The sequence below is a fragment of the Ranitomeya variabilis genome, chromosome 5 (assembly GCF_051348905.1).
Source record: "Ranitomeya variabilis isolate aRanVar5 chromosome 5, aRanVar5.hap1, whole genome shotgun sequence".
NCBI lineage: Eukaryota > Metazoa > Chordata > Amphibia > Anura > Dendrobatidae > Ranitomeya > Ranitomeya variabilis.
Window position 1 is genome coordinate 608162576 of NC_135236.1, and position 27345 is coordinate 608189920.

General features: G+C 41.5%; 1 protein-coding gene across 1 annotated transcript in view; it reads left to right on the forward strand.

The window, feature by feature from the left end:
- The window catches only part of FSTL4 (follistatin like 4), a 1598383-nt gene that overhangs the window by 104353 nt on the left and 1466685 nt on the right, over nucleotides 1–27345 (forward strand). The window lies entirely within an intron of this gene.

The following is a 27345-nucleotide window of genomic DNA, read 5'->3' on the forward strand; positions in this document are numbered from 1 at the left end:
AATAAAAAATTGAGGACTAAACTATCATGTTTGTGGAAAAAATATGATTTTTTATTTTCACACCCGGGCGTTATAAACTTCTGTGAAGCCCCTGGGGGTTCAAAGTACTCACCACACATCTAGATAAGTTCGATAGAGGGTCTAGTTTCCAAAATGGGGTCACTTGTGGGGATTTCCACTGTTTAGGCACATCAGGGGCTCGTCAAACGCAACATGGCGTCCAATCGCAATTCCAGCCAATTTTAGGTGGAAAAAAATCAAACGGCGCTCCTTCCCTTCCGAGCCCTGCCGTGCGCCCAAACAGTGGTTCCCCCCCACATATCAGGTATCAGCGTACTCAGGACAAATTGCACAACAACTTTTGCAGTCAAATTTCTCTTTTTACCCTTGGGAAAATAAAAAAATTGTTGCTAAAAATCGTTTTCGTGACTAAAAAGTTACATTTTCATTTTTTCCTTCCACATTGCTTCTGCTCCTGTGAAGCACCTGAAGGGTTAATACATTTCCTGAATGTGGTTTTGATCAGCTTGAGGGGTGCAGTTTTTAGAATAGTGTCACTTTTGGGTATTTTTTGCTATATAGACCCCTAAATGTGACTTCAAATGTGAGGTGGTCCCTAAAAAGATGGTTTTATAAATTTTGTTGTAAAAAAGAGAAATCGCTGGTCAACTTTTAACCCTTATAACTCCCTAACAAAAAAAAACTGTTTCCAAAATTGTGCTGATGTAAAGTAGACATGTGGGAAATGTTACTTATTAAGTATTTTGTGTGACATATCTCTGTGATTTAAGGGCATAAAAATTAAAAGTTAGAAAATTTCAAATTTCCGTTTTTTCATAAATAAATGCAGGTAATAATATTTTGTAGTATCGCTACTTCCAACAGGTGGCGCTATAAAGTTTAAGTCCTCTTTTTCTCAGAAGAGGCAATTTGCATATTATATTTCCCAGAGGAGCATTGCATGGCAAATAAGCCTCCTTACCTTGGCAAGCCAGAGATGGTATGTCACTCTCCATAAGGAGAAACGTTACCCCTTAGACCCCAGTCCAGAGCCTCTCACCTAGCCAAATTAGTTCTCATGCTTCGCACTGACGAGGGCCAACAGCCCAAAACACCGTGTCTGCGAATTGAGATACTGATATGGCTTTTATCCTAAGTCATATTGCACGACTCGTTAAAGGGTTGATTGTGACTTGTAGGATCGCTACTTCCAACAGGTGGCGCTATAGAGTTTAAGTCCTCTTTTTCTCAGAAGGGGCAATTTGCATGGTAATATCAAAGAAATTTTACCACTATCATGAAGTAAAATATGTCACGAGAAACAATCTCAGAATCGCCAAGATCCATTGAAGCGTTCCAGAGTTATAACCTCATAAAGGGTCAGTGGTCAGAATTGTAAAAATTGGCCCGGTCATTAACTCGCAAACCACCCTCGGAGCTTAAGGGGTTAAGGGCATAAAAATTCAAAGTTGGAAAATTGTGAAATTTTCCAAATTTTCACCAAATTTCCATTTTTTTTTACAAATAAACGCATGTAATATCAAAGAAATGTTACCACTATCATGAAGTACAATATGTCCCTAGAAAACAGTGTCAGAATCATCAGGATCCGTTAAAGCTTTCCAGAGTTATAACCTCATTAAAGGACAGTGGTCAGAATTGTAAAAATTGGCCCTGTCATTAACGTGCAAACAACCCTTGGGGGTTAAGGGTTTAATGATTGGACTAATTTATTTTATATTTTTGTACATCTATCTTTTGGGAATGCAGTGATACCAAACATGAATGTTTTTTATTTTTTTGCTTTATTTTTAATGGGGCAAAAGGGAGGTGATTTGAAATGTTGCATTCTTTTTATTTTCTCATACTTTTATAAACTTTTTTTCACATTTAACTATATTTGCTAGCTCTTCTAGGGGATTTAAAGCTGCAATCAGCTGATGACTTGTACCAGGGCCAGCTCCAGGTTTTCTTGGGCCCCAGGCAAAAGAGTCTCAGTGGGCCCTTTTAACACATACCACAATTCATGATGAACAGATACGGTAGAGAAATATAGATATAGTACAATGCTAAAGATTTTACTCACTTCTTACATGACATGAGTGATAGTCAGAAACTGGACAGTATAGTCCTCCATACAGTATTATTGGCACCAAATAGTGCTCCATACACAATAATGAGTCCCATATAGTGCTCTATACAGTATTATGGGCACTACATAGTGCTCCATACAGAACAATGAGTCCCATATATTGCTCTATACAGTATTATGTGCATCACATAGCACTCCAAACAGAATAATGAGCCCCATATATTGTTCATTACATTATACTAAGCCCCATATATTACTACATATAGTATAATAAGCCCCACATAATGCTCCATACAGTATAATGAGCCCCATACATTGCTCTATACATAATGAGCCCCAATGACTCCATATATAGTATTCCATACAAAGTAGGCCCCATATAATGCTTCATACAGTTTATGATGGGCCCCATATATTGCTCCATACAGAATATGCCCCATATAATGCTTCACACAGTATATTATTGGCCCCATATAATGCTCCTGTATATGATGGGCCCTATAAGATGCTACATATATATTGGGACCCATATAATGCTCCATATATGATGGGCCCCATTTGATTCTCCAATATATGATCGGCCCATATGATGCTCCATATATAATAGGCCCCATAAGATGCTCCATATATAATGAGCCCCATATAATGGTTCATAAATGATGGGCCCATATGATGAACCCCATATATTGCTCCAAATTTTAAACAAACGAAATACCTCTCCTCGCTGGCCGCTCCTCTGCTACGGACTCCTCAGCATCGCCGTCTTCCAGCTCTAGGCACTGTGGCTGTTCAGGCAGAAGGCATACATTAGAGCTCATACCCATAAGTGAGAAAAAAAAGGTCAGAAAAAACGGACGAGTGCTATGTGAGTATCATGCGAGTGTCATGCAAGTACAATGTGATTTTTGAATGTAACATCTGTATGACATCTATATGCAATCTGTGTGCATGTGTTAACATGAGCTATTACATACAGCAGTTCTGTGTCATTTACGCATTGTTTTAAAACGAAATATTCTTAAACACACACACATATACAGTATACACTCACTGGCCACTTTATTAGGTACACCTGTCCAACTTCTTGTTATCACTTAATTTCTAATCAGCCAATCACATGGCGGCAACTCAGTGCATTTAGGCATGTAGACATGGTCAAGACAATCTCCTGCAGTTCAAAAAGAGCATCAATATGGGGAAGAAAGGTGATTTGAGTGCCTTTGAATGTGGCATGGTTGTTGGTGCCAGAAGGGCTGGTCTGAGTATTTCAGAAACTGCTGATCTACTGGGATTTTCACGCACAACCATCTCTAGGGTTTACAGAGAATGGTCCGAAAAAGAAAAAAAATCCAGTGAGCGGCAGTTCTGTGGGCGGAAATGCCTTGTTGATGCCAGAGGTCAGAGGAGAATGGGCAGACTGGTTCGAGCTGATAGAAAGGCAACAGTGACTCAAATCGCCACCCGTTACAACCAAGGTAGGTCTAAGAGCATCTCTGAACGCACAGTGCGTCGAACTTTGAGGCAGATGGGCTACAGCAGCAGAAGACCACACCGGGTACCACTCCTTTCAGCTAAGAACAGGAAACTGAGGCTACAATTTGTACAAGCTCATCGAAATTGGACAGTAGAAGATTGGAAAAACGTTGCTTGGTCTGATGAGTCTCGATTTCTGCTGCGACATTCGGATGGTAGGGTCAGAATTTGGCGTAAACAACATGAAAGCATGGATCCATCCTGCCTTGTATGGAGCATCTTTGGGATGTGCAGCCGACAAATCTGCGGCAACTGTGTGATGCCATCATGTCAATATGGACCAAAATCTCTGAGGAATGCTTCCAGCACCTTGTTGAATCTATGCCACTAGGGAATTGAGGCAGTTCTGAAGGCAAAAGGGGTCCAACCCGTTACTAGCATGGTGTACCTAATAAAGTGGCCGGTGAGTGTATATGTATATATACATATTAGATAGATAGATCAATAGATAGAAAAGCTAGCAATTCCTGTGCGCATACAGTAAACTTACACTGACAGGTAAAAATAGAATAGATATATGCACATAGAATACATAAATACATTGCTCAAAAAAATAAAGGGAACACTAAAATCCCACATCCTAAATATCACCGAATGAAATTTCCCAGTTGTAAATCTTTATTCATTACATAGTAGAATGTGTTGAGAACAAAAACGCCTAAAAATTATCAATGTAACTAACAACTAATATCCCATGGAGTTCTGGAGTTGGAATGATGCTCAAAATCAGATGTGTTCAATCTGATTCAGGTCCAGGGAATGGACAGGCCAGTCCATAGCTTCAATGGCTTCATCTTGCAGGAACTGCTGACACACTCCAGCCACATGAGGTCTGGCATTGTCCTGCATTAGGAGGAACCCAGAGAAAACCGCACCAGCATATGGTCTCACAAACGGACTGACGATCTCATCTCAGTACCTAATGACAGTCAGGTTACCTCTTGCGAGCACATGGAGGGCTATGCGGCCCTCCAAAGAAATGCCACCCCACATCATTACTGACCTACTGCAAAACCGGTCATGGTGAAGGATGTTGCAGGCAGCAGATCGCTCTCCACGGCATCTCCAGACTCTGTCACATCTGTTACATGTGCTCAGTGTGAACCTGCTTTCATCTGTCAAGAGCACAGAGCGCCAGTAGCGTATTAGCCAATCCTGGTTTTCTGTAGCAAATGCCAAGTGTCCTGCATGATGTTGGGCTGTGAGTACAACCCCCTATCTGTGGATGTTGGACACTCAGACCATCCTCACGGAGTCGGTTTCTTACAGTTTGTGCAAACACATGCACATTTGTGGCCTGCTGGAGGTCATTTTGCAGGGCTCTGGCAGTGCTCCACCTGTTCCTTCTTGCACAAATGCTGAGGTAGCGATCTTACTGCTGGGTTGATTCCCTTCAATGGCCCCCTCCACGTCTCTTTGTGTACTGGCCTGTCTCCTGGTAGCGCCTCCAGTCTCTGGACAATACGCTGACAGACACAGCAAAGCTTCTTGCCACAGCTCACATTGATGTGCCCTCACAGATAAGCTGCACTACCTGAGCCACTTGTATGGGTTGTACAGTCCGTCTTATGCTACCATAAATGTGAAAGCACAACCAACATTCAAAATTGACCAAAACATCAGCCAGAAAGAATTGGTACTGAGATGTGGTCTGTGGTCCCCACCTGCAGAACCGCTCCTTTATTGAGTGTGTCTTGATAATTGACAATAATTTCCATCTGTTGTCTATTCCATTTGCACAACAGCATGTGAAATTGATTGTCAAACAGTTTTGCTTCCTAAGTGGACAGTTTGATTTCACAGAAGTTTGTGTAATTAATAAAATATTATTTTACGAAAAAAATGGTGTGGGCTCATGTGCAATTTTCAAAACCAGAGGGAAAGCCAGTGACTGAGGGCAGATGTTTATAGCCTGGGAAAGGGGTAATACCCATGGAGCTTTCCAGGCTATTAATATCAGATCACAGCTACATACTATGCCTTTACTGACTGTTAAAATGGGGTACCGCAAAAAAAATGACATGGGGTTCCCCCATAATTAATAATTAGCAAAGGCTATGCAGACAGCTGTGGGCTGATATTAATAGCCTAGGAAGGGACCATGGATATTGCTCCCCAGCTAAAAACATCAGCACTTAGCCGACCCAGAAAATGCACATCTGTGAGATGCACCAATTCCAACACTTAGTCTCGCTTTTCCCAATTGCCCTGTAGCAGTGGCAAGTGGGGTAATAGTTTTGGGTTGATGTCACCTTTGTATTGTAAGGTGACATAAAGCTGGCTTAGTGATGGAGAAGTGTCAATAAGACACCTATCCATTACTAATCCTATAGTTGGTAAAGGGTTAAATAAAGACACAGCCAGAAAATAGTATTTTAATGAAATAAAACACTAAAAACAATTTGACCATTTTATTGCTACTGACAATCTATGCAACACCCTCGATCTCCTGTAAAAAAAGAAAAAATCAACAAAATATCCAAACTTCACCGGTGTTCAGTCCACGCTGTAATTCATATCTAGGGGATATACAGTTTACAACCAGGAGCGAGGCTAATGCGACAGGCCCAGCTGTAAACTACCGGGGAATGAATAAGAAGCTGCCGGCGCTTGCTTCAGAGACATGTGGCGTCACTGAGTCTGCGCTCCCTCACAGCCTCAACTCAAATGAACTCTTGAGCTTGGGAAAATGACAGCTGATATTACCATGCTCAAGCGTTCAGTAAGGGTCAGGCTGTGAGGGAGCGCAGCATCAGTGACATCACCTCTATTCACTGAAGATGTTCTCGCATGAACTGCTGTGACCTCATCTCTGGCATTTTCCCACGGTCCTGAAGTCACAACAGTTTAAGCCGGCTGCGAGAACAGCTTCAGTGAATGCACTTTTTTGTGATGCAATTCACTTGGGGGTGGGTTTGGGGGCAAAGGTTTCAAATCGCTGCTTTAAAGTATTGTAACTGAGCCAGCACTGACTGATGATCATTGCAATTTCTGCTCAATGTACAGTAGATCAAATGTCATTTCTAGTACAGTTCCTCAGGACCTGTAGGAAAGACAATGTTATTCAAAGCCACACTCTGCTGGCTAACACTGGCTAATGGTAGCCACACTAGTAAATTCATAGAAAGTTTAGTATGGGGTTATTTTTTTTACTTAATGGCCGATGTCCTGGAAACAAGGATTACAGTGTTCCTTAGATAGCTGTTGGCCAAGATATCTTCCCTAAGTTACCATACACATACATTTAGTCCTGAAAAAGGCTTAGCTTTATGACAGATTCCTCCACCAGTGACTTAAACTTTAGGAGAAAAAGTTATCAAGTGTTTGATTTCAAACAGTCAATCCTTCTCTCCTCCAATATCATCTGTTGGGTACATTTTAGGAGGCCCTTCATACATGCTAAATGCTAGAGCAATGCTGCCAAAATTGTCTGGCTTGGCCAACTTTAGATTACATGAGGGCCTTTAGTCTCTCACACTCTACGGAATACACCTACATATTCCATGCAGTCAAGCATGCCTGTTTATGGGCATGTTGTAGGAAATAGCTGTCAGCAAATAAAGTACTTCGGTGGACAATAGTCTATTTTGTATTGATTGACTCTTACATGTCTCAATGCCCACATTGCTAGCCCTGAAGTATAGCTGTAGCATCATTTAAAACAAACACTTGGATACCATAAATGTTCATTTGTCACCAAAATTGTTGTATATGCAACCTACATGACATGAGCACCCCAATGTAAAGTAATTGAGTGACACTTGGGATATGCAAAGCAAGAACAATATGATATCCTCAGAAAATGTTCAACTACACCTAAAATTGTATATTTTATTGGTTCTCTTTGCATGTTAACTGTAAATGACTATTGGAAAGTTTATCATGGAAACAAATAACTTACCACATAATACATGTAGAAGCCTTGACCACCCTCTGTCATCCAGTCGTCTTAATAGGTTATATAGATGGGGTTGTCTTTGTGAGACATATTTCTGGAAACTTTAGCTCATCTCTATATGAAAGCAATTGTCACGCTTAATTTATGACTTTATGCTCCAATGCCGTGTGTGCTCTTATTTGTTTCGACATCTCTTCACCTTATGTATAGTTTACTGTTGTGTGTAGGCATGGATCTGCATTTATTATCGGAATAAACATTTTGTCTTTCCTCCGAATATGTGCATCTGTTATACGCGGCTTTTCATTTATCTTTTGACCTAGTTATTTGATCATTTTATCAGCACAATAGCTGGAACATTTACCAAATCTCAGAGGAATAGAAGTCCACTACTCCTCCCTACAGGTCTTAAACCTGAAACTGAGAACCAGGAATTTTTCCTCAGATTAAAAAAAGATTTGATATTGCCTACCATACACTTCAGATAAAATTAATTATGTTGACAAATGTAGTGTCACACCGTGTTCTCTCCCAGTCCCAAGATACAGGCTCTAATTAAATTGCCATGCCAGTACAAATAGCAAGCCTCCTGTATACAGGAAATTGTAGACATTACTCACTATAAAAATAGTAAGCTCTTCGGGTTAGTAACCTCTATCGTCTTGTATATTCACTAAACATTTTAGCATTTTACAATGTCCTTTGCATTGGATCATAATGCAAATAAGATACAGAATGATTCAAATATACAATGTAACCTGTGTATCTCTGTCTAATAGAGTTATGACTAATGTGAAGTAAATGTACTATTATTTATTAATAGGCCTAAAATGTCAAACATTAATAAATACAGTATAGAATTCCAAAAACATCAGGGTGGTCCCTACCATTGCTTTAATAAGCATTTTCTTCCGGTCTTGGACTATATGGACGCATGTAATATATTACTACAGCATAGGGTTCTCACTATGGCTGATGTGCGAGTATACAAGTGACGCTTTTACTCCAAACATTAATTGAGAATAATCTAGGCCTATTATAAGTATTGTATATAGTTTTATTTGATTAAAGGGTAGTTCTCATCTACTTTTCTTTTAGATTGCAATGCTTCTAGTTCTCGGCTTCCTATTTTGCAGGGAGTGGTGTGCTCCTAAAGACTAACAGTATGTGCAGGTGGTATGGTCGTGCTGGTGGTCCAAACATTATAGCCCCAATCTCCTGATGACACTTGATAGGTGAAATATGTTAGGGAAGCTATGAGCTACAGTACATATTTTGACCACAAGTCATATATTAGTATATATTCAATATTAGATCATGGACTGCATGATATATTCCATTACGTGTCCAATATGTTTTTTCATGCGTTCAGCATGTTTTTGTTGCTTGATATGATATTTAAAGGAGTTTTCCATTTTTTTATGCCCATAGGCTTGCACTAATGTAAAATAATAAAATCAGAATTACTAATCCTTCCTGCATCTAGTGTTGTTTCTCCCTTGCTGCCCGGGGTATTTGTTGACAGGCTGCGCCAGTGATGTCATGACTGCTGATCACATAATCACTGCAGTCAATCACCGAGCTCAGCAGTTTGTGCTATCTGGCTCAACATATCCCCTGAGCTCAGTAATTAGCTGCAGTGGTTACGTGAGATGTAGTTGTGATACCAACCCTGCAGCCTATCAACGAAGACTGGGACAGCAGCTGAGAGAAAAGGAGGATGAGTAACTTTGATTCTATTATATTTCCTAAGCGCAGGCCTATGAGCATTAAAAACGATGAATAAAATGAAAAACCCATTTAAGGGCCCAAATATAATTCTTGCACTAAGGCTCCTCTCTTTAATTGTCCCTAAATGTTTTCATATAATAATGGCAGTACATTTTGTACTCGGAAGCCATTGACAGGTAGGATGAAAGAGTCGTGATTAGGGATGAGCGACCTTAACTTTTATAGGATCGGGTCGGGTTTCACGAAACCCGACTTTCTCAAAAGTCGGGTCAAGTGAAATCGGCCGATCCTATAAAAAAGTCGGGGTCGGGGTCAGCCGAAACCCGAAACCCAATGCACTGCAATGGGATACTATGGTTCCCAGGGTCTGAAGGAGAGGAAACTCTCCTTCAGGCCCTGGGATCCATATTTAAATTTAAATTAAAGAATTAAAATAAAAAATATTGATTGTCATGATCTCTGCAGGCAGAGATCATAGCAAGCCTATAGAGGGACAAGCTCTCGGAAGATGGAACTATACTGACCATGAACTAAGCCTGCCGCGCAACTAGAAATAGCCAGGTAGCATTTCCTATTTATCGCTAGATGCCCAGCTCTGGCCTAAGACCTAAATAGCTAGCAGAGGGAAATATAAGACCTGGCTCACCTCTAGAGAAATATTCCAAAGAAGACAGTAGCCCCCCACATATAATGACGGTGAGTTCAGATGAAACAACAAACGCAGCAGGAAAATAGTCTTAGCAAATTTGAGGTCCGCTTACTAGATAGCAGAAGACAGATAGTATACTTTCATGGTCAGCAGAAAAACACTAACAAAACACCATCCAGAGATTACCTTAAACTCTGGCATTAACTCATAACGCCAGAGTAGCAATCCCTGATCAACGAGAGCTTTCCAGACACAGTAACAAAACTTCAGCTGTGAACTGGAACAAATAGGCAAAACAAAACATGGACAAAAGTCCAACTTATCTAGTAGTAGTCTAGAAGCAGGAACAAGCACTGAGAGGCATCAGATAACATTGTTGACCGGCAAGAAACCACCAGAGAAATGAGCTTAAATAGCGACACCCACTACTGATGGAACCAGGTGAAACAGGAAAGAGGATGACAAGTCCAATTCCACAAGCGGCCACCGGGGGAGCCCAGAATCCAAATTCACAACAGTACCCCCCCCTCAAGGAGGGGGCACCGAACCCTCACCAGATCCACCAGGGCGACCAGGATGAGCCCTATGGAAGGCACGAACAAGATCAGAAGCATGAACATCAGATGCATTGACCCAAGAATTATCCTCCTGGCCGTAACCCTTCCAGTTGACCAGATACTGGAGTCTCCGTCTGGAAACACGAGAGTCCAAAATTTTCTCCACAACGTACTCCAACTCACCCTCAACCAACACCGGAGCAGGAGGCTCAACTGAAGGTACCACAGGTACCTCATACCTGCGCAATAACGACCGATGAAAAACGTTATGAATGGAAAAGGACGCAGGGAGGTCCAAACGGAAAGAAACAGGATTAAGAATCTCCAATATTCTATAAGGGCCGATGAACCGAGGTTTAAACTTAGGAGAAGAGACCCTCATAGGGACAAAACGAGAAGACAACCACACCAAATCTCCAACACAAAGCCGAGAACCAACACGACGATGACGGTTGGCAAAACGCTGAGTCTTCTCCTGGGACAACTTCAAATTGTCCATAACCTGCCCCCAGATGTGATGCAATCTCTCCACCACCGCATCCACTCCAGGACAATCCGAGGATTCCACCTGACCGGAGGAAAATCGAGGGTGAAACCCCGAATTACAGAAAAACGGGGACACCAAGGTGGAAGAGCTGGCCCGATTATTGAGGGCGAACTCTGCCAATGGCAAAAAAGCAACCCAATCATCCTGGTCAGCAGAGACAAAACACCTCAGATATGTCTCCAGGGTCTGATTAGTCCGCTCGGTCTGGCCATTAGTCTGAGGGTGAAAAGCAGATGAAAAAGACAAATCTATGCCCATCCTAGCACAGAATGCCCGCCAAAATCTAGACACAAATTGGGTACCTCTGTCAGAAACAATATTCTCAGGAATACCGTGCAATCGGACAACATTCTGAAAAAACAGAGGAACCAACTCAGAAGAAGAAGGCAACTTGGGCAGAGGAACCAAATGGACCATTTTAGAGAAACGGTCACAGACCACCCAGATGACAGACATCTTCTGGGAAACAGGCAGATCTGAAATAAAATCCATCGAGATGTGTGTCCAAGGCCTCTTAGGAATAGGCAAGGGCAACAGCAGTCCGCTAGCCCGAGAACTACAAGACTTGGCCCGAGCACAAACGTCACATGACTGCACAAAGACCCGCACATCTCGTGACAGGGAAGGCCACCAGAAGGATCTTGCCACCAAATCCCTGGTACCAAAAATTCCGGGATGACCTGCCAATGCAGAAGAATGTACCTCAGAGATGACTCTGCTGGTCCAATCATCCGGAACAAACAGTCTATCAGGCGGACAACGATCCGGTCTATCCGCCTGAAACTCTTGCAAGGACCGCCGCAGATCAGGAGAAACGGCCGACAAAATTACTCCCTCCCTAAGGATACCTGTGGGTTCAGAATTACCAGGAGAGTCCGGGTCAAAACTCCTAGAAAGGGCATCTGCCTTAACATTCTTAGAACCCGGTAGGTATGACACCACAAAATTAAAGCGAGAAAAAAATAAAGACCAGCGCGCCTGTCTAGGATTCAGGCGTCTGGCAGTCTCAAGATAAATCAAATTTTTGTGGTCAGTCAATACCACCACCTGATGCCTAGCCCCCTCGAGCCAATGGCGCCACTCCTCAAACGCCCACTTCATGGCCAAAAGCTCCCGATTCCCAACATCATAATTCCGCTCTGCGGGCGAAAATTTGCGAGAAAAGAAGGCACAAGGCCTAATGACGGAGCAGTCGGAACCTTTCTGCGACAACACTGCCCCAGCTCCGATCTCCGAAGCGTCAACCTCAACCTGAAAAGGCAGATTCACATCAGGCTGACGCAACACAGGGGCAGAGGCAAAACGGCGCTTAAGCTCCTGAAAGGCCTCTACAGCATGAGGGGACCAATTAGCAACATCAGCGCCTTGTCTGGTCAAATCAGTCAGTGGTTTAACGACATCCGAAAAACCAGCAATAAATCGGCGGTAAAAGTTGGCAAAGCCCAAAAATCTCTGAAGACCCTTAAGAGAGGAGGGTTGAGTCCAGTCACAAATAGCTTGCACCTTGACGGGATCCATCTCAATGGAAGAGGGAGAAAAAATATACCCCAAAAAGGAAATTTTCTGGACCCCAAAAACGCACTTAGACCCCTTGACACATAAAGAATTAGACCGCAGAACCTGAAAAACTCTCCTGACCTGCTGGACATGAGAGTCCCAGTCATCAGAAAAAATCAGAATATCATCCAGATATATTATCATAAATTTATCCAGAAAATCGCGGAAAATATCATGCATAAAAGACTGGAAAACTGAAGGGGCATTAGAAAGACCGAAAGGCATGACCAAATACTCAAAGTGGCCCTCGGGCGTATTAAATGCGGTCTTCCACTCATCCCCCTGCCTGATCCGCACCAAATTATACGCCCCACGAAGATCAATTTTAGAGAACCACTTAGCACCCTCTATACGAGCAAACAAATCAGTAAGCAATGGCAATGGGTATTGATACTTAACAGTGATCTTATTCAGAAGCCGATAATCAATACATGGTCTCAAAGAGCCGTCTTTTTTTGAGACAAAGAAAAACCCAGCTCCCAAGGGAGAAGAAGATGGACGAATATGTCCCTTTTCCAAAGACTCCTTTATATATTCCCGCATAGCAGCATGTTCCGGCACAGACAGATTAAACAAACGACCCTTGGGATATTTACAACCCGGTATCAAATCTATGGCACAATCGCACTCACGGTGCGGAGGTAACGACCCAAGCTTGGGTTCGTCAAAGACATCTTGATAATCAGAGAGGAACTCAGGGACTTCAGAGGGAATGGACGACGAAATAGAAACCAAAGGTAAGTCCCCATGAATACCCTTACATCCCCAGCTCAACACAGACATTGCTCTCCGGTCCAAGACTGGGTTGTGAGACTGCAACCATGGCAATCCCAGTACCAAATCGTCATGTAAATTATACAGCACCAGGAAACGAATAATCTCCTGGTGATCCGGATTGATACGCATGGTTACTTGTGTCCAGTATTGTGGTTTATTATTAGCCAATGGGGTGGAGTCAATCCCCTTCAGAGGAATAAGAGTCTCCAAAGGCTCTAAATCAAAACCACAACGATTGGCAAAGGACCAATCCATAAGACTCAGAGCGGCGCCAGAGTCAACATAGGCGTCCGTGGCAATGGATGACAAAGAGCAAATCAGGGTTACAGACAAAATAAACTTAGACTGAATGGTGCCAATGGAAACAGACTTATCAAGCTTCTTTGTACGCCTAGAGCATGCTGATATAACATGAGTAGAATCCCCACAATAGAAACACAATCCATTCTTCCGTCTAAAATTCTGTCGCTCGCTCCTGGACAGAATTCTATCACACTGCATACTTTCTGGCGTCTTTTCCATAGACACCGCCAGATGGTGCACCGGTTTGCGCTCCCGCAGACGCCTATCAATCTGAATAGCCATTGTCATGGACTCATTCAGACCTGCAGGCACAGGGAACCCCACCATAACATCCTTAACGGCATCAGAGAGACCTTCTCTGAAAGTTGCCGCCAAGGCGCACTCATTCCACTGAGTAAGCACAGACCATTTACGGAATTTTTGGCAGAAAACTTCAGCTTCGTCTTGCCCCTGAGATAGTGCCATCAAAGTTTTTTCTGCCTGAAGTTCCAAATGAGGTTCCTCATAAAGCAAGCCCAAGGCCAGAAAAAACGCATCCACATCGCGTAACGCAGGATCCCCTGCTGGCAATGAGAAGGCCCAATCTTGAGGGTCACCCCTGAGCAAGGAAATCACAATCCTAACCTGCTGAGCAGGGTCTCCAGCTGAACGAGACTTCAGGGACAAATAAAGCTTACAATTATTTCGGAAATTCTGGAAGCTAGCTCTATTCCCTGTGAAGAACTCCGGCAAAGGAATTCTCGGCTCAGATACCGGAGCATGTACCACAAAATCATGTAAATTTTGTACTTTCGTGATGAGATTATTCAAACCCGCAGTTACACTCTGGAGATCCATTATTGTCAGGTGCACACAGAGCCATACAGAGATTAGGAGGAGAGAGAGAAAAAAGACTGCAGCAAGGCAGACTGGAGGAAAAAAAAAAAAAAAATTCCAGCAGACTTCTTATAACTCTCCTTTCTCAACCTGGGTCTTTAACACTTTAACTGGCCGGTCAAACTGTCATGATCTCTGCAGGCAGAGATCATAGCAAGCCTATAGAGGGACAAGCTCTCGGAAGATGGAACTATACTGACCATGAACTAAGCCTGCCGCGCAACTAGAAATAGCCAGGTAGCATTTCCTATTTATCGCTAGATGCCCAGCTCTGGCCTAAGACCTAAATAGCTAGCAGAGGGAAATATAAGACCTGGCTCACCTCTAGAGAAATATTCCAAAGAAGACAGTAGCCCCCCACATATAATGACGGTGAGTTCAGATGAAACAACAAACGCAGCAGGAAAATAGTCTTAGCAAATTTGAGGTCCGCTTACTAGATAGCAGAAGACAGATAGTATATTTTCATGGTCAGCAGAAAAACACTAACAAAACACCATCCAGAGATTACCTTAAACTCTGGCATTAACTCATAACGCCAGAGTAGCAATCCCTGATCAACGAGAGCTTTCCAGACACAGTAACAAAACTTCAGCTGTGAACTGGAACAAATAGGCAAAACAAAACATGGACAAAAGTCCAACTTATCTAGTAGTAGTCTAGAAGCAGGAACAAGCACTGAGAGGCATCAGATAACATTGTTGACCGGCAAGAAACCACCAGAGAAATGAGCTTAAATAGCGACACCCACTACTGATGGAACCAGGTGAAACAGGAAAGAGGATGACAAGTCCAATTCCACAAGCGGCCACCGGGGGAGCCCAGAATCCAAATTCACAACAATTGATATACTCACCTGTCCGGCGGCCCCTGCAACTTACTGAGGGAACCGGCGGCCTGCTTTGGTTAAAATGAGCGCATCCAGGGCCTTCCGTGACGTCACGGCTTTGTGATTGGTCGCGACGGCCCATGTGACCGCCACGCGACCAATCACAAGCCGCGGACGTCATTCTCAGGTCCTACATTCCTAGAATTCTAAATTCTAGGAATTTAGGACCTGAGAATGACGTCCGTGGCTTGTGATTGGTTGCGTGGCGGTCACATGGGCCGTCGCGACCAATCACAAAGCCGTGACGTCATCTTAAGGTCCTTCACACGCTGATTCTTAGGAAGGAAGGCTGCCGGAAAGAAGCAGGGCGCGTCCGAGGGTGAGTATATTCCTATTAGGTATATACTCACCCTCGGCTTCTTTCCGGCAGCCTTCCTTCCTAAGAATCAGCGGGTGAAGGACCTTAAGATGACGTCACGGCTTTGTGATTGGTCGCGACGGCCCATGTGACCGCCACGCGACCAATCACAAGCCGTGACGTCACCGCAGGCCATTCACGCGCTGATTCTTAGGAAGGAAGGCTGTCGGTTAGTACCAGGGCGCGTCAGAGGGTGAGTATATCAATATTTTTTATTTTGATTCTTTATTTTACACTTAAATATGGATTCCGATACCGATTCCCGATATCGCAAACATATCGGAACTCGGTATCGGATTTCCGATCCCAGATTCAGAAGATCGCCGACCTCATGGCCGACCCCACACAGGGGTCGGGTCGGGTTTCATGAAACCCGACTTTGCCAAAAGTCGGCGACTTCTGAAAATGGCCGACCCGTTTCGCTCAACCCTAGTCGTGATCACTTTAACATACATTAACATACAGATAACATAAATCTAAGGAGGCTATTGTGCTTTCTCTAAAACTTCAGATCATCATTTCTGCATAATCTTTTTGAACTGTTAATCACCTGATATTAAAATGAGCTGTTTATGAGATTACAGCAAAATTGTACCAACAGGAGGTTGAAGCCTCATAAATCCCACCAGAAAGTCTGATGAAAGATGGTCTGAGCAAGGCGAACAGTGAGCCAGGAAGATGCCACCTGAGATAAAATAAGATTCCTTATTTCTACCAATAATCTGTGGCAACAGACTTTAGATGCCAATCATACTGGCTAATAGATGATAAGTTTTATGTTGGCTATACCAAAACAAACTGACAACTTTTATTAGGGTTTCTATGGAGAGAGTGTTTGCTTGGATTTTATACCTTGAGAAAAGTGTCGTTCCAGGACAAATGCATTGTTATTAATTAAAAACATTTTGGAATCCCAAGGTTCGTAATTCCTGCATAACATCCCACCGAAACGCGCTAGCTTCCATTTTTGCCATTATACCTCTGGAAGAACCTTTTCCTCCAGCCATGGGGCAGCAGTAGCGGCTTTCCATGCCTTCATAGGTATTTTGCCTGCACACACCTCTAGGTGAGTCATACCACTGATTATACATATCCCTTACCGGATGGTATTTCCCTATTTTCTGTGCATTTCTATCCCTCTCCAGAGCTGCTCCATGAAGCCAACACTATTATTATAGAGTGCAACCTATAGAAAGCAAAAACAGATAGAGAAATTACAAGACGCAGGGGCTCAGTGGCAAATGAGAAGTAAAGGCAAACCAGTTCCGGAATGCAAAAATTTGCTCAAGGAACGGGAATTACTACTACTGAAAAGGCAGAGAACTTACATAATGGGCTCAGCCAGGCACATTAACACTAAAAAAGGATCTTTTGTGCTAAGTATTAATTCTCTACACAATTTATAATATGTAAAAAATAAGGACACAAAGAGCTACATTGTTTCATCCGCTATAACAAAACATATATTATAGGTTCTAGCAGGGTGAGACTTCTGGTTTACAGAATTATTATGAATTGATTCTATATCTTGAAATATCTGGGACATACTAAATACGCGTATATATTTAAATTGATGCCCGTTAGAGAACAATTATAAGAAAGGTTAAGGCTCAGGTTAAATATGGCCTTTCAATAAAATAAATTGTTCCGCATATTTTGGCTGATCCATCTCGGTGGTATTAAGGTCAGTTCTTAGATTGACCTTTGACTGGAAACATTAAAGTGTTTGTAGAGGAGAGCGAAAAATCCATATAAAGATAAATCTATCTGTAAATCTAAGGCACTGCATAGATATATTGTATCACAGCAAAAGCTCTGTCGAAATGCAGCAGATGAAAGACGAGGCCCAGTTATTCCGCTCTCATCCTCTGCCAAGCGCTGTATATTTCTATTGTGTAGTGCATCATAAACCTGCCCGATACAATAGTTTTCAATCAGATACTTTCCAAAGGAGAATTGTTTGTCTTTCTATAACTTTATCAGGTAATATAGAAATGAAACACAGGCATCTGCTGCCTTACAAAGCTTGGAGTTAGTGCATTGTATCATGATGGCCACGTAAGGGTGATGGAAGAAAAGAAGCAAATCTGTCAATGTTTATGTCACTTACTGCTAATACTATTGTTATCGCCAGTACCACTTTCACTACAGACTGGCTGATTGCAGTGGTGTGCCATTGTGACACCATAACAGTATGTCATGGCAAGGAAACGTTATCACACAGGCATAATAATAGAAATGCTACAGGGGACCAAAACGCAGCAAAGGGCGATGAGAAATTATTACATTGAGGTGGCTCTGTCACCAGATTTGACTACATAAACTGCATGCATTGTTAAATAGATTTGGCAGACCTGATGAGGCTGAAGTGCTTAGTTTGAGAATATACGGTATGTCAGTATGGCTGTCCAATCCTGAAATAAAAATGTGCTTTGCTTGTCCAGCTAGAACAAAAGTTGTATGAAGCACATTTTAATATTAGGCATTACATACGCAGTCATTCTGACATGGATATGCAAAGTAACTACTAGAGATGGGCAAACCTGAACAGTAAAGTTTAGCGTCTGTATTGAACACCTACTGTTCAGGCACAGACACTGAACACGGACTTCACCAGGAAGTCCATGTTACTGCTCGGGTTCAGCTGCCTGAACACCGGGTGTTTGTCATGTGAATAACAGCGTAGCAAACACCGCTTCTGAATGGCTGTGAAATCATACCTGTCGGTCAGAGAGCCGCGGTTCCCATGCTGTCAAAAGATAGTGTGAGCACTCAGCTGTGATCGAAGACATAAAGTTTGCCTCCAGTCACTGGTGTCAGGGGATGGGACAACTGCTTCCATCATCCAACGCCTGCTGCCGCTAATAACAGCGAGAGCAGGAACGGCTGATGGGTGTCCGCCCATGTCTAGTTTCTACACCTGCTTTAACAGGTCTGAGATCTTTTCAATATTGCATGCAGTTTGTATTGTGAAATCTGGTGACAGATGTGATTTAATATATTGAATTTTAGTGATTTTTTTTTTCTATTTGAGCATTATGGCCACATTTTTAACCCCTCTGCTCAAACTACACAAGTATGTTGTGTGATATTGAACACTGAATCAAAGCCTTCTACAATTCCTGTTTTTAAAATATTTTCCTTCAAATGAGACCTCAAATGAAGCATAACTACAGGAATTGCAAATAATGTATTTGCATGAATGAGCTCAAAAGGTCCCTTGTTTTTAAGAAGAATCCAACAGCTGATACATGTGCCTGATCCACGGGCAGCAAGTGTCAGAAACTGGCTGTGCAATCTCAGACAGGCACATTTCTGAGAAATACATACTTTAAAAGCTGGTGATGACCACCTCACACTGGAGACAAGTTGGACAGGCTGGTCCCCAGTGGTTATCTCATGGATTGAAAGATCTCTGCCTACTTGCGCGTATAGGGAAAGACCTGTCAATTATTGGCAGCTGGTGACCCGCTCTACTATTCTCCAGTGCAACTCGGCCTCCAGTGACTTTTAAAGTATGTTTTTTCTCTGAAATGCTGCAGCTTTTAAAGTCAAACATACCTGGCTGAGATCATACAGAAGTGCCTGACACTGGTTCAGGTACCATGTATCAGCTGTCAAATTCAGTTTAAGAGCATATCACTACTAAAATGACCTATTGTCAAATACTTTAAAATTACATGTCTGCATTAAAAAAATCTAGAAAAAGGTCAGTTATCCCCTAAACGACCGCCGATATGCCTTTTTATGTTGTTGTTAAGGGTACTTAAACCACAGCGCCATTAATTAATTTGGGTCGCTTTTACTGACCCTGGGGTTGCAATCACCATTATTAACTGTTTAACGATGACCACAAAAAAAGGGAGATTTGCCATTTAATTTCTCATCAGAGGAGAGAGAAATAGGGTCCCCAATCCCCCCCTGTACCTCCCGGTGTCCCCCGGTATGTCTGGGCCCACTTTCATCCTCCTACATCCCCTGCATCTTATAACGGGAAGAAAATGGTGGGCGCATGCGCAATAGGGTCACCGAGATCTGCCGGACGGCACTTGGCAACAATAGTGAGATTTTTCCTATTGGTTCACTTTGGTCACTGTGATAGACACTGTCAGAGTGATAAAAATAAAAGAAACAGTAAATGAGCCTCCCCTTTATCACCCCCTTAGTTAGGAAAAAATTATAAAATAAAGAAAATATATTTATTTCCATTTTCCCATTAGGGTTACAGTTGGGCTAAAAAGAGTTGGCTAAAGTTAGGGTTAGAACTAGGATTGGGACTAAAGTTAGGGTTGCGGCTAAAGTTAGGGTTAGGGTTGGGATTAGGGTTAGGGTGGGGATTAGGGTTAGAGTTGTGATTAGGTTTAGAGTTGGGATGAGGAGTAGGATTTGTGGTTAGGGTTATGGTTAGGGTTGGGATTAGGGTTAGGGGGGTTGGGGTTAGGGTTGTGATTAGGGTTATAGTTAGGGTTGGGATTAGGGTTAGGGGTATGTTGGGGTTAGGATTGGAGTTAGAATTTGGGGGGTTTCCACTGTTTATGTACATCAGAGGTCTCCAAAAGCAACATGGCGCCACCATTGATTCCAGCCAACTTTACGTTCAAAAAGTCTAATAGTGCTCCCCCCTTCTGAGCTCTGTCGTGTGCCCAAACAGTGGTTTGGTCGACAACTATTGGGGTCCAATTTCTCCTTTTACCCTTTGGAAAATTAAAAATTGGGGGCTAAAATATCAATTTTTGGGGGAAAAAAATGTTTTTTTTTTATTTTCATGGCTCTGCATTATATACTTCTGAGATGCAATTGGGCGTTCAAAGTTCTCAAAAAACATCTAGATAAGTTCCTTAAGGGGTCTAGTTTCCAAAAGGGTGTGACTTGTGGGGGGTTTCCACTGTATAAGCACATTATGGGCTCTCCAAACGTGACATGGCGTCTGATCTCAATTTCAGCCAATTCTGCATTGAAAAAGTCTCTGCCGTACGCCCAAACAGTAATTTACCCTCACATATAGAGTATTGGCATATTCAGGAGAAATTGCACAACAAATTTTGTGGTTAATTTTCTCTTTTTACACTGGTGAAAATAAAGAAAATTGATTGTGAAGTAAAATGGTTGTAAAAAAGGTTAAATGTTAATTTTTTTCCTTCCACATTGCTTCAGTTCCTGTGAAGCACGTAAAGGGTTAATAAACTTCTTGGATGTGGTTCTGAGCACATTGAGGGGTGTAGTTTTTATAATGGTGTCACTTTTGGGTACTTTCTGTCATGAACACCCCTCAAAGTGACTTTAAAGGTGATGTCCCTAAAAAGATGGTTTTGTAAATTTTGTTGTAAAAATGAGAAATCGCTGCTCAACTTTTAACCCTTATAACTTCCTAACAAAAAAAAATGTTTCTAAATTGTGCAGATGTGCAGTAAACATGTGGAAAATGTTATTTATTAAGTATTTTGTGTGACATATCTCTCTGATTTAAGGGTATAAAAATTAAAAGTTTGAAAATTTCAATTTTTTTGAATTTTTTGCCATATTTCCTTTTTTTCATAAATGCCACTAACATGAAGTACAATATGTCACGAAAAAACTATCTCAGAATCAGCTGCATCCGTTACAGCGTTCAAGAGCTGTAATCACATAAATTGACAGTAGTCAGAATTGTAAAAATTGGCCCGGTCATTAAGCTGCAAATTGGCTCTGTCACTAAGGGGTTAAAGGAAATTTGGAGCAAGTTTATTGATGTACGGGAATGACTGGTGTCAAACTTGCCTTGATTTTGGATTAAAATGTTTTGATTAAAATGTTGGACGTAATACCTAATGTGGTAAATATAGAAGCAAGAATAGTTAGATAAATTCAGAAAGAAATTTAAAAAAAAACCTCTGACAAGCTGAAACAGCAAGACATTTTTTTTAAAGGGTTGTCTCTTTACCTTTATCTTTATAAGTGCATGCAGCACCCAGTCCCGTCCAGCTCACCCATTTTGATGAATCTGTCCAAAACTGGCGTGAAAATGACAGATGTCACTATTTTTTCGGCATAATTACTTTGAAGAGTCAGTCCTTTCATGGGCATGAAAGACAAATTTTACATTTGTTACTTGCAAAATGAAACTCCGGATTTTCAGTTGGATAGAGAAGTACAGTCATACTTTTATTGGAGGAGAATGCTGTAAAGTGTTCTAAGTATAAGATGTCTGGTTCACAATGAAATGATAATTGAGGAACTACTAATATATGTTCTTAAATACTCCAATAGCACAAGCAGTATTAAAGATCCAAATGCCTGATTAGAGTAAGATCTTATCATATAACATTTTGGTAAATGCTGTTCCATGGCTGAAAATAGCATTTTTCTACTGACTGTGTGACTGTCCTATTAGCCATGATGGTGACCCTATGAATAATTAATATGCTGTATTGCTTTGATTATGTAAATCTTCACCTAGTGAAAGAATTGTACTTTCATGCCAGTTGCATTTAATTTACATGTAATGATAGTTGTAGTTCATGAAAATACAGTACTAGGCAAAGGTTTTAGACAGCTGTGGAAAAAATGAAGCAAAGTAAGAATGCTTTTGTGACACTAGTCAATACTCACAGGCTAGTCGTGAGGTGGGGAAGTCGATGAGTAAGAGGTCGAAAGTCAGAAGGTTACATCATAAACAGAGGGTTGAGGCAAAGGCTCACATTGGTGGGCTGAGCTATCTATCATGATACTGAAAGCTCAGCATACCCCTTTCCCGGATTGGACAGATGAGCTACCACTCACCACACTGAGTGGAGGTATCAAGACAACTTTCAAAAACGGCAGTGCTAATATTAATTTTTATCAGTTTACAAAATGTCACGTAAATGATCAAAATCACTGCATTTATTCTTCTGGGTGCACTTGCTCACAATTTTAAAAGGATTTGGCAGAGAAGATGTACCAAACATCATATAGGAGCAACCATAGAGAATTACAGGAGATTCGAAGAAATACAAACCAAAGAGTTCCCACACTATAGTATTCCGAAACTCTGACACGTACCAGATCTGCGAAAGATTATAGATAATAGTTTCAAATTTGAATTTGCTGCCTTCACCAAATTTTCCAGAATAATTAGTTTTTGAAGTAAATAAATTGCATGAATCTCATAATTAAAAATATTATAATTGCCTGGGAAATATGTGTAGAATACTGTGAATTGCTGTAAATTGAACACATTTTGAGCTTTGTAATGTAAGCACAGCCTTTTTAGTATCCAAATGACTTTAACACATCTTGCTAGGGGAAAATGGATGGTAACTACAGGTAAACAACAGCATATTTTACAGCACACTACAGAATCAGAATTTTTAGGCTAAAGGGTCTAAAAGAAAGGTCTAAAAATTATCCCTTTTAGCTTGACAGATGCATGAATGCATTTTAACATAGCTGAGTGAAACAAGTATTCCTAGTTGTACTTTGCTAAATGAAGAAGCGAGAGCTTTTTCATAAGCCATACAAAAATATCCCCTATATTAGGAGAATAAAACAGGTGTACTGTGCAGGTTTGATGTTGTAGAGCAGCAAAGATCTCTCAACAAGAAGTTAACAAATATCTCCTTTTTGCAATCTGCAACTGGTTTGCTAATCAAAAAAAATGATTAGGCAATTACAAAGTTTCTTCTTCAAACCATTCAAAAGTTATCCCCTTCTATCTGGAGAAAAAAAACAGTTGAATTGTTTTGATGTATGCAACTGGTTTGCAAATGACAAAATATTAGGCAATTACAAAGGCTATTTTGCAAGCCTTCTAATGATTTACTCATTGGCATCAGCCACTGGTGCATGAAAGCCTGCACTGATCCATGCCTGATCCATTAGGAAAAATATTACGTTTTTCATATATGTGGCAGATAACCTTTGTTGTGACAAATCCACCAACCACCCTGAATCCCCTTATGAAGCTGAATGCTGGATATGACAAAATTTCCATAGCTAACTGAGCAAGTTCTTCCCATTGGTCCAGTTTGTTGACCAAGAAATCCATGGTTTCGTGGCTCATTGTATTTGCCTAGGAAAGGACACAGTCTATGTATGACTGAACTTGTCAGTTCTCCCCATGCATATTTGTTTGCCGAAGTGCATGAGATTGTCACAGTGGCAACAAACATATATGTCAAATATATTATAGAAAATGCTGCTGCAGCCAAAGCTATTAGTTGTAGCCCTAGTGCAGGTGTAGGTAGGGGTAAGTTATTTCTGCGTAGTTCGTAAATGGTTCTGCTGTGACAGTCATGAGGGCAGCAGGTATTTGCTCAGCAAAAGCTTCACAGAGAAGGTAGCAAATCTTATCCGAGAAATAAAACATATTGGACTCTTTTTCGGAATCTGAAAAAAAATTCCCACATTTTGCTTTCCTTTAACAGTGAGGATCTAAAAGTAGAACAGAATTAGAAAAAAAAAATAAAATCAACTTAATTTAGAAAAAGTACTAAAAACACTGAAAGGCATTCCCATACATCATTAAATATAACAGAGTAATGTATAAGAGAAATTAGGAACAAAAATGGCATTGATGCACCTCAGTAGGCCTTAAGACCTGAGAAAAAAACAACAGAGCCACACTATAAACAGTACTAAATTAGGCCCTATATAGTACCCTAGATATAACCCTAAGGATTTGCTAACTCTGGAGATTGGTACCCTACAGTGCTAAAATGATGACTATCCCTATTTGATCTTATAATATCCCTTAGTCCTCCGACAGCTCATTAGATATACAAAATCATGTTAATAAAAGATCTCGAAAATGCATTGTATTAATATGTTTTGGCATATCTAATATCCTGTTAGAGGAGTTTAGTTTTCCAAAATATCATTTATAATCTAATAACCTATTGGAGGAGTGAGGGATATTACGGTAAGTGGTGGTGCCATTGTCTAACACTGTGCCAACCTCAGCATTCATGTAGGGAATCCTTAGAGTTATATCTAGGGCTCTATATAGAGCTTTGTTTAATTATACTTATATTTATCATGTGGCTATGTTGATATATTTTCTGTATGGTCATATCTTTAGCCTTGAGGCCTATGTAAATGTATCAATACCATTTTTTTACTCCTGATATTCCCTTATACAATGCCATGATATATTTAATGATATGTAATGATGTATGAGGATGCCCATAAGCATTTTCAGTATGTTCGATAAATTAAGGTGTTTTTAGGTTTTATTTCATAATTCTGTTCTTATTGAGTCAAGTCCACTATCTAAATTTTTTACCTCTTTTCTTCTTTAGAGGGTTTAAAAGAGTGGCTCTCCAATAGTCCCATGAGCATTGCAGCATACATCTTGACATGAACAGTAACATGACTGAGAGACCTCATTGTTTCATTATTGTTCTGCACTGTAATTGTTGATTGTGATGGACAGCATCATAGTCATCATCATTTTGCCTTTGACTGTCTATCTAATCCACTGCCTGTGGCAAGTCAATGTCCTCCTCCATTTCCACCTGATTCTGCTTCTCCATCTCTTTCTCCTCCTTTTCCTCCTCCAAATCCAACAGCATGTGAAATAGACTTGGAGGTCCATTATAGAGACTGAGCAGCGCTAAATAGGTACAAATTGGTGTTCTTCATCCATCCCCTGAAGCAGACTAGTGAGTTTTTTCTACCATAAATATTTTCAGGATTACATTGCTAATTCCATACAGGTCCCTACTGACAAATTTTCACACTCTGCTCGTAAGTCTAGTCTCGAAATCTTGCCAATTTTTGCCATCTTTTCAGTTAGCCTTTAAAGGTATAAACCACTGAGGTCTCTCAAATTTTAATATTTTTTTAAACTCTTCGGACACGCATCCCTCACTAGCTTCTAATTTCAGATCACAAAGTAACCCATGCTCCAGTTTGATTGCTGCATATAGTCCATCACTGCTTTGCACTCTTTACTCACAGTTCTTATAAGCAGTCCCCAGCTGGAGTGCTGTGTCCTCCAGGTTATTGGTTCAGTCAGCTCTCAGGTAATTTGGGGTACACCGTGTCAGAACCCCCTTCAGCAGTTTCTTTCCTGGCCATCTCACTGTGCTGCCTCCCTCCTCTCCTGCACTGCGCCTTAACACTGTGTCCCAAGCCAGCAGCCTTGGATCTTGTCGGGCAATGTCCTCTGGGTCTACTTGATCCTATGTGGCTGCCTTTTCAGTGAGTGTGTGTGGTTGTGGCTGTGGCACATACAGATACCACAGTGGATACGGGCCCCATGGGTTGATTGCTCACTACCTGTGTCCCTAGGACCCCTTCTCTCTCTTTTTTCTGTCAGGAGCTTCTCTCTATCCTCCGTGTTCTCTATCACTGTCCTCTGGTGCTGGGACAAGCTCCTCACTGCTCAAGTCCCCAGTTCCAACTGTCTGACCTTCTGACCAGCTCCTTCCTCTTGTTTTCCTGGCAATTCTATTCTCTCCACTCACACACTCTACCTAGTCTCTCTCTGCGCCCAAGAGTTCTGGTGTTGGATGCGAGTGTGTGGGTTCTGGGTAGTGCCCCCTCCTTACCTGAGAGCAGAGTATCACACCTCTGTCTGAGGTGCATTACCTCTGTGGCAACTGAACCCTCAGGGGCGCCACATATACAGTTGGTAAAGAAAGTATTCAGACCCCTTTAAATTTTTCACTCTTTGTTTCTTTGCAGCCATTTGGTAAATTCAAAGAAGTTAACTTTTTTCTCATTAATGCACACTTTGCACCCCATCTTGACTGAAAAAAACAGAAATGTAGAATTTTTGGTAAATTTATTAAAAAAGAAAAACTTAAATATCACATGGTCATAAGTATTCAGTCTCTTTGCTTGAATAGAATAGAGCTAGTACAGCCATGAGTCTTCTTGGGAATGATGCAACAAGTTTTTCCACACCTGGATTTGGAATCCTCTGCCATTCTTCCTTGCAGATCCTCTCCAGTTCCATCAGGTTGGATTGTGAACATTGGTGGACAGCCATTTTCAGGTCGCTCCAGAGATGCTCAATTGGGTTTAGGTCAGGGCTCTGGCTGGGCCAGTCAAGAATAGTCACAGAGTTGCTCTGAAGCCACTCCTTTGTTATTTTAGCTGTGTGCTTAGGGTCATTGTCTTGTTGTAAGGTGAACCTTTGGCCAAGTCTGAGGACCAAAGCACTCTGGAAGAGTTTTTCATCCAGGATATCTCTGTACTTGGCCACATTCATGTTTCATTCAATGGCAACCAGTTATCCTGTCCCTGCAGCTGAAAAACACCCCCATAGCATGATGCTGCCACCACCATGTTTCACACCTAACACTTAGAATTATCACCAAAAAGGTCTATCTTCATCTCATCAGACCAGAGAATCTTATTTCTCATAGTCTGGGAGTCCTTCTTATATTTTTTCACAAACTCTATGCGGGCTTTCATATGTCTCTCACTGAGAAGAGGCTTCTGTCAGGTCACTCTGCCATAAATGCCTGACTGGTGGAGGGCTGCAGTGATAGTTGACTTTGTGGAACTTTCTCTAGTCTCCCTACTGCATTTCTGGAGCTCAGCAACAGTGATCTTAGGGTTCTTTTCTACTGCTCTCACCAAGGCTCTTCTCCCATGATTGCTCAGTTTG